Below are 8,018 nucleotides of genomic sequence, written 5' to 3' on the forward strand. Positions count from 1 at the left end.
ACTTTGCACCTCACAGACACTTGTGAAAATTCCATCCTGAATTAACATGGAGATCAAATGAATCTGTAATTGTTATTATTAATTATTATTTGTATTATCATAGCACCTAGGAACCCTAGTCATGGACCAGGGACCCCGTTGCTAAGTGCTGTTCTCAGAACAAAAAGACAGTCTCTGCCCCAAGGAATTTACAAGCTAAGTTTATCAACAGGTGGTCCCTCCAGAACACATTTGAAACACAAGAGGAGGGGGAGACATCTCGGATCCTTGCACTGCTGCTGCCCATGCTCTACCTCTTCTGTGGCTCCAGGACTATCAAGTTTTAGCCCTTTCCATAGCCATTACATTTCCTTTATTAAAAGTCAATATTTCATGCTTTATGTTTGCACGGTTGGAACACTAAGCCATGATTTATTTTGCTATCTTATTTATATGTTAGACTAGAGATTTATTATTTTAGTAATATCTATGTATACTCTGTGTGTGTGTGTGTTAGTGATGACGTATTAAAATATGCATATTGTATTTATATTTGCTTGTTGCCCTCTTGATTGCCAAAGTAAACTTCAGGTAGCTGAGACAGGGCCACATGACAACGCAATGTTCATTATTTCCCTCCAGTCTGATCAAATAGGTACATGAGCTTCTTCCATTTAAAATAAGGGTCACAGGACCCGGTAGCCTCAGGGCGTGGTAATTCTGTCACAGCATGTCTAAAACCCCACAACAATCCAGTGACTGAAACATTCAAACGTATTCCACATTTAGGCCCCAGTTCTGTAGCTGGGTCTGCATGGATGCCTATAGCCCCATTGATTTCATTATTTTGGTGGGGCTCATAAGTTTCAGTGGGTGCAGAGTCAGTTGCAGACCTGGGGCCTATGTGTAGTATTTTTAGCACAATTTCTCCTGCTGCCCTTTAGGCTCGAAGTCCTGCCCCAGGAAACAAAAACTGGGGATGAATAGCATGAAGTTAAACAGAAGTATTGCCAAACACTTGCTGTGGGTGCCAGGAGGCTTAATGTAAAAAACAGTATTTTTAAATGTCCATGACAGATGGAAGCTACAAAATAGGAGGACATTTTCTCTTTAATTAATCTAGGAATGTTGTTGGCTCTGCAGTTGTCTAAGATAGGATCACAGGACTGGGAGCTATAATCAAGAAACTTCAAAAGAAGAAAAATATTTCTTTTTAAAAAATGTAGAGTAAAAGTGCAGTTCGTAAGCTTAAGGTGAAACCTGTGGGTCCTGATAGCTTTGTGCGGTATTTTAGAGAGAGCTGGTTGGATCTGCTTTAGCTAAGGTTGAAAACCAGTTTCCAATATATAAACATACACCTTTTTTGATGCCCATAACTTTCTGACATATTCACCTGTTGGGCTATATTTTTTCCATGCTTGATCTGTGCCCAAAGATGATTGCTTTTTAAAACTCTCCAAAGAAAAATGTGTTGTTATTTGATACAGAAAGAAAACCTTACTGAAAGAATGGATAATTCTGTTCATTTGAAAGGAACAACAAAATTTCACCTCACCTCTGAGCAAATTTTTCTGGAGGTAAATTATTCATCTTCCCTCATTGCTTGTGTTTGTACTTCATCCTCTTGCTTGTTTAGGTGAGGCTTCTACTTTGATTAATCTACAAAAAGGAGGGTGTTCTAAGCAAACAGAAGCCTATGGAAGGCTGCTCTTCCTCTTGTTTCAGTAAAGTGTAGTTCTGAATCTCCGTCTTTGGGCTTAGTTTACTTTGAATTTATTTTTAAAATGTACTTTTTACTTTGCTTTCTATTATCCAGAGACCCCTTTTTATCTGCATCCTGTAAATGCTTGAGCAGTGAATAGTAAGGCTATGATATATCAATTCTCACCTTATTTACTTGTTTGTATATTGTATCCCCATTCCATACCCTTCATCTGTTTGTGTCTTTAGATTGTAAACGTTCACAGCAAGGACTGTCTTTCTTAAGTTTGTGCAACATCCAGCACCATGGGAGCACCATCCCGATTGGGGCCTTTGGTGCTACCATAATATAAATATTTGTTATCACTGTTACTACTTCCGTGTCCCAACATCAGTGAGAATGAAGATTTTATGTGTGTGGCATTGTAATACAGTGGCCTAGTGTGTGAGATTATGTATCCCTCTAGGGGCTGGGCCCAGTGGCTATACAAACAACTATAGTCTCACAGGTACAGGAATTCTCCTTTAGCTCGCATGACAGCAGAAGAACACAGTCCCATTATCAGTTATGTAAGCCCCATCCCAATGGCTTTGGTTCAGTCTAGGAGGTTACTTGTAGTGGCCTCATTCACAATAAAGATGTCAAACACACTCATTGCCTGTTCTGTTAATATGGACTTTGAATTGAATTTATTCTTCCCCGTGGGCTATGGAGCACTACCCTGGACTGCTCCAGTTTAGAGTTAGGGATTATCTCCTTAGAATTCACTTTGCAAATCAGTTATTTCTGAACCTAAATCTAATTTAAATTTGATCACATTAATGAGACTCTTGAAATTAATTATCCAAGCCTGTTCATGAAAGCTGGTTGGAAATTTTCTACCATAATTTTTTTTTCCTAATGGAAAGTGCAGTTTCCACAAAATGTATGTTTCAATTTTGCTGAAAATTTGATTTTCTATTTAGAAAATGGAAACAAAATATATTGTTTTCAAGTCATTTCAGTCCAAATCTAAATATTTTGTTTGTGTAGCTGACCTGAAGTGTTTTGTTTCAAATCAATTCAGCAAAGCATCAAAGTGCATTTCCCTATCAGCACATTGACTCATGGGTGTTACAGTTCAGGGCCCAAGTCTCTCTTGTGGGACAGACTCCCTGGAGAATACATCTTCTGAAATGCAACACAGAATCCCTTCTGACCAAACTGGTGCATCATGGGTGTCACATGACTCTGGGTTCATCATGAAATGCAGTCGGGCCAGGGAGCTTACCCCAAAGGGGAGAATGGGGTCATCAGACTCATGAATTTCCACACCCATGAGGCTATGCACCCACAATAGGGAAATGAAATTTAATGTTGCTCAGGCTTGAAATGAAGTGTTTTGGATCAGTTCAACAAACGAAACCGAAACATTTTGATTTCAGGAATGTCAGAGTTTTGTCTTTGGGATTTATGGGGCCCTACACAATATTATTAAACTGGTGCCCCTATGCCTGACTTGGGGCCCAGCCACAACACCCACCCACGGAACCCCAGAAGAACACCCACACCCCCTTGCTGACACACTCCAAGCTTTGTATGCAGCAGATGCTGCGGTAGCCTAGGCTCGCAGCCGGGGGGACGGGAGCGGGGGACGGGACGAGGCAGCAAAGGATACCGAGCTGCCCGGCCTGCCTCACGATGGAGGACAGTCACAGTTCCCCGCAGAGACCCCCGGACCCTCTCCCTCATGCAGAATGCACTGTCCTGGTGCATTCGGCTCTGTGAATACGGCCCCTGCCTAAGGAGACTGCAGTGTGTGCTAATTAAAACCATAATTAAGGCCGAAAATCAACTAGCATAAAATTCTGTGTGCTCCCAACTCCAATGATACTTAACCCAACAAGTCCGTAGCATACAAAAAAATGTGCTCCATAAAATCTGGCCCCCAAAAATTCATCCCCACTCCAAAATCCCCCCAAAACAATGGCCTTTTTGCCATTTCTAAAGGCTTACTAATTAAAAGTGCACAGGCCTAGCCTGCTCCTTCTCGGCCTTCAGTCCCGTAAAAAAAGTGTGGGCCCCAGCCATAAAAATTCAACCAGGCCTCTGAAAGGGCTGCCTTTAAAACTGGGCGGTCCATCGCGATGTGTGGGAGGTGGCTCCCCCAAATAACATGGCTAAATGGTATGTGCTAACTGCACCCCCAAGCTATCAGCACATATAAATTGCAAAAGGCAACACCTGGCAGCTCCGGCCTATGGAGCCCCCCGAAATGGTGTGTACAAAAAAGGCAGTGCCAGGCTGCTTTTATAAGGTGGGTCAACACATCTGTTGGGAAGGGGAGGCATCGAAATATGCCCCCACCGCAATACGTCTGTTTACCAATACCTCGGTGTGTGTTTAAAAAACCACCAACCCCAGGGTGCCTTTTAATTTGCTGTTAAAATCAGAAACGCAAATTTTTTCAGTGCATTGGCCCGCCATTCTGCAACAAACTGTTAATGTTTCTAACTATGTTGTGTTTCATTTTTCATGAATAACACACAATGTGTTTCTCCCACTGGCGCACACCTAAAAGTGGCTTTCTGTGTTCCAAACTAATGCTTCCTCCTTCACGGTGTTACAGCACACCTTTAACCAAAAACAAGCTGTATTTGCCACCGCCACTCGGGTGGGGCATCTATGCCAATGGGGGGACGTGTTATGCTATGCAACTAATAAAACCTAAAGTCATTATCGTATATGCAATTATTCCTGCCCTGCTATATTGCTCTTTATGTAAAAGGCCAACAGTAACCCTTGCTACCGTACCAGAGGGAGGATAAAAACCTAAGTGGTGACCCCTCCCAATAAAATGTTGATTCGGGGTCAAGGGGGGGACTGTCACATCCCAAGGGCCCCCTCCCTCAGCGAGTTCCCGGGGAGGAAAAATCAACATTGTATGTGGCTAATATGGTTGCAAGCATTGCAAAGTATGCTGGGAAGGGTAAAAGGTGTGAGTGAGGAGTAAAAGTTTCCTTTGTAGGTTACAAGAGGCCGAGAAGGGGGAAGAAGAAGAAAAGAACTGAGAATGAGTTAACTCAACCCTGGAGCTAGCTCAGGGCGAAGATAAGACGCTGGCCCCAGCCCAAGGACACTGCTCACAGCGGAGACATGGCTGACAGCCGAGAAAGACAGGGGCTTGAATGTGCCCAAGCAGCCACGAGAAAGAAAAATCCAAATCCAGACCTGCAAGGCAGTGAGGCCAGCAAAGAAGAAAACAAGGTCTAACACTGCAGAGACTGAAAATTGAGAATCTTTTGCTTCAATCTATAATGTCGAAATGTTTTCTTTGCTCGTCCCTATAACATGCTTTCACTATTTTCTGAACATAGACATTAACTGTAATTGCTTTGAATGTTTCTTGTTTAAAAATCCAAACAGTTAGACAAACTCCTATGTATTCTGCCTCACTGATATCAAGCTCCCAATGCTACTTCTGTTCAGGTAGGACTCTTATAAAGGCTTCCATGCTTTGTCCCTGTAGGAAAAGCATGATTCATACTAGAAATGAACTGTTCATAATTCTGCTAGAAGAATGTTACAGCATAGTTATTCTGTTGTCCTCCCTAAGCAATGGCAAATGTTTTACAAATATCTTCAGCTTCACTGTGTTGTGGGCCAACCCTCAGCCTGGGCTCAGCTACAGTCTCTCTGATTTTCTTGCCCCTGTGTCCCCTACAGGAGCCCCTTACTCCTGGGCCATCTTTCTGTTCCCAGCAGGAGTTCAGCTCACTCCTGGGTCCAATCTCTTCTAGTCCCTGGCTGTGGTCCCCAAGTCCTGCCACAAGCTGCTGGGCAGGAGCAGCCCTCCAGAGCCCCTCATCCATATCAGGGTGGTAGTGTCACTCTATCCCCATACAAGGGAGCAGAAAAGGAAAGGCTAGCTGTTGCCTCAGGCTGGGCTCCTCTTGCTGCTCCTCCTGGGAGATACCCCCCCGCCCCGTGTGGCAAGTTTCACCTTTTTAAGCTCCCTTTCTCCAGATATTCCTAACTGGTGCTGTCTGAGCACAGGAATGCTTGTCTGCCTTTCTATCCATGGGGTAGGGGTGCGTCCCCTCACGTACCATCCACCTAAAGACCATCCACCTCAAGACAGAGCATGTTTCTTGCTTGAGCATCTCTGCAATCCCAATCTCCTTGGGGGGTGGGGGGGAGGGGAGAGGACTGCATTTGTATGTTCTTTCCATGCTCGTTGCTGCACCCAGACTCTAGTGGGCTAGGGTGCTAGATACCAGTACATAATCTGGAGATTTGAGTCCTTCATAGAATGTAGCCACCACAAGGGCATGTAGTTTGTGACTAGGGAAATGGGACTATGCAACAGGAAATACCGGAGAGAGTACACTGCCCGCTTGATAGCCAAAGCTTCCTTCTCAATAATAGAATATGCTGTCCCCTTGGGGAGCAACTTTCTGATTAAATAGAGGATAGGCTGCTCTTTGCACTCAAAGTCCTGTGAGATCGCTGCTTGGCCAATGTGCGAGGCTTCCATATAAAGAATGAACTCCTGGGAGAAGTCCAGGTTGGCAAGGACTGGTGCCTGGCCCAGCCCCGTCTTTGGGGTATTAAACTCTTCATTGTGCTGGTGGTCCCACCAATCATTTTTCGTATCTTTGCCTTTTAGTAGATTGATCATGGCTTCCCTGACCAATGTGAAGTTGGGGATGAACCAGTGATAATATCATGCCAGGCCCAGGAAGTGGCATATCGGTCTTCTGGTCCAGCATGTAGGGCAGGAGTTTAATACATGGACTTTAACATCAGTTTCATGAAGCCTCCTCCTACCCAATACCCTAACTAAGTCACTTCTGTCATGGCCAACTTAGACTTGGCCGGGTTAGCTGTTAGGCTGGCCTCCTGTAGGGATGTCAGTACCACTGTTAGGTGACACAGACGGTCTTTCCACATGTGGCTATAGATTACATCATCAAGGTACGCTGCAGCACATTGCTGGTGGGGTCTGAAGAGTCAATTCATCAGGTGCTAGAAAGTTGCTGCTGTTAGCTGCAGGCTGAACCATGGTGTGGTTTTACAACGGAAATGGCCAAAGGGGTCAAGAACGTAGTTTTCTACTGGGAGGATGGAGACAGACAGATCTTTTGTAAGGTCAGTCATGCTGAGGTATTGCACGGGACCTAACAGCTCATCCATCCTTGGCATTGTATAAGCATCAAACTTTGGGATGGAACTGACCTTACGAAAGTTGAGGCAAAAATCAGACTGTGCAGTCCGCCATGGGGACCAGGACCCCAGATGCGGTTCTTTTTTGAGAAAATGCTCAACTTCTGAAGATGCTCCTATAGTCCAATAATGTATTGGCTTGAATCCAGCGTGTTTGTATCTTGCTTCTCCCAACCTTCTCACAATGCATCCAACATTCCCTGGGGCTGGTATCCATAGAGAAAGTTAAAGGAAAGAATGCAGTAGAGGCTTGGGTTTCACCTTTTGCATGGCAAATAGCAGCAGTGGGATGAGTTGATCCTAGCGCCTAGGTTCAGTCCTGACAAACCACGTCAACATTTCTTTCAATGTCGTGTTAAATGTTTCTACAAGGCTGTACATTTGCGGATAACCAGTGTTATCAGGCCCTTGATATTAAGGAGCAAGCATAGCTCATACATTGCCTGCGAGATGAAGTTGGAGACTTGATCAGTCAGTATTTGCAGCAGGAACTCTACCTGGGCAAAGAGTCTCATAAGCTCAGGAGCATTCTCTGCCATCTTAGCTGAATGCAAGGGGCTGGCTTCAGGTAGTGAGCAGTGTAGTCCACCACTATAAGCATATGGTGGTTTCCCAAGGAGCTCTTTTCTAAAGGCCCCACCAAGTGTATCCTTATTATCTCAAATGGGGTTTCCACTAATTGTATTGGGACCATGAAGGCCTTCAGGACATTCTTAGCTGCCACATACTGACACTCAGGACGGAAAGAGCAATAGCCCCTAACCTCATGGTGCACACTCAATCAAAAAAAGTGAGCCAATACCTGCTCTGCAGTCTTCTCATGCTCCCGGAGTGGTGGTACAATGATTAAAAGAGCTTTGCTGAAGGTGGTTTCACCCAGTAGAGTGCTCTAGGGCCCAAGTCCCAAAGTTGGTCCTAGCAGAGCTATTTGTACTCATACTGCCAGCAAAGGGCCAGGAGTGGGTGCTAAAGCATCCCCCTAAGTCATTGTTGGAAATGGGGCAGCTGGTGGAGAATGTTCTCATAGCTGATAGGTCACTAGAAATGGGGCATGCGTGGCCTCTGCCCACTCACCAACTAGGGCCACTGATGGCACCATCTGCCTTTCAGCACATGCTGACCCAGGGCGCGA

This window comes from Eretmochelys imbricata, chromosome 1 (assembly GCF_965152235.1).
Source record: "Eretmochelys imbricata isolate rEreImb1 chromosome 1, rEreImb1.hap1, whole genome shotgun sequence".
Taxonomy (NCBI): Eukaryota; Metazoa; Chordata; order Testudines; family Cheloniidae; genus Eretmochelys; species Eretmochelys imbricata.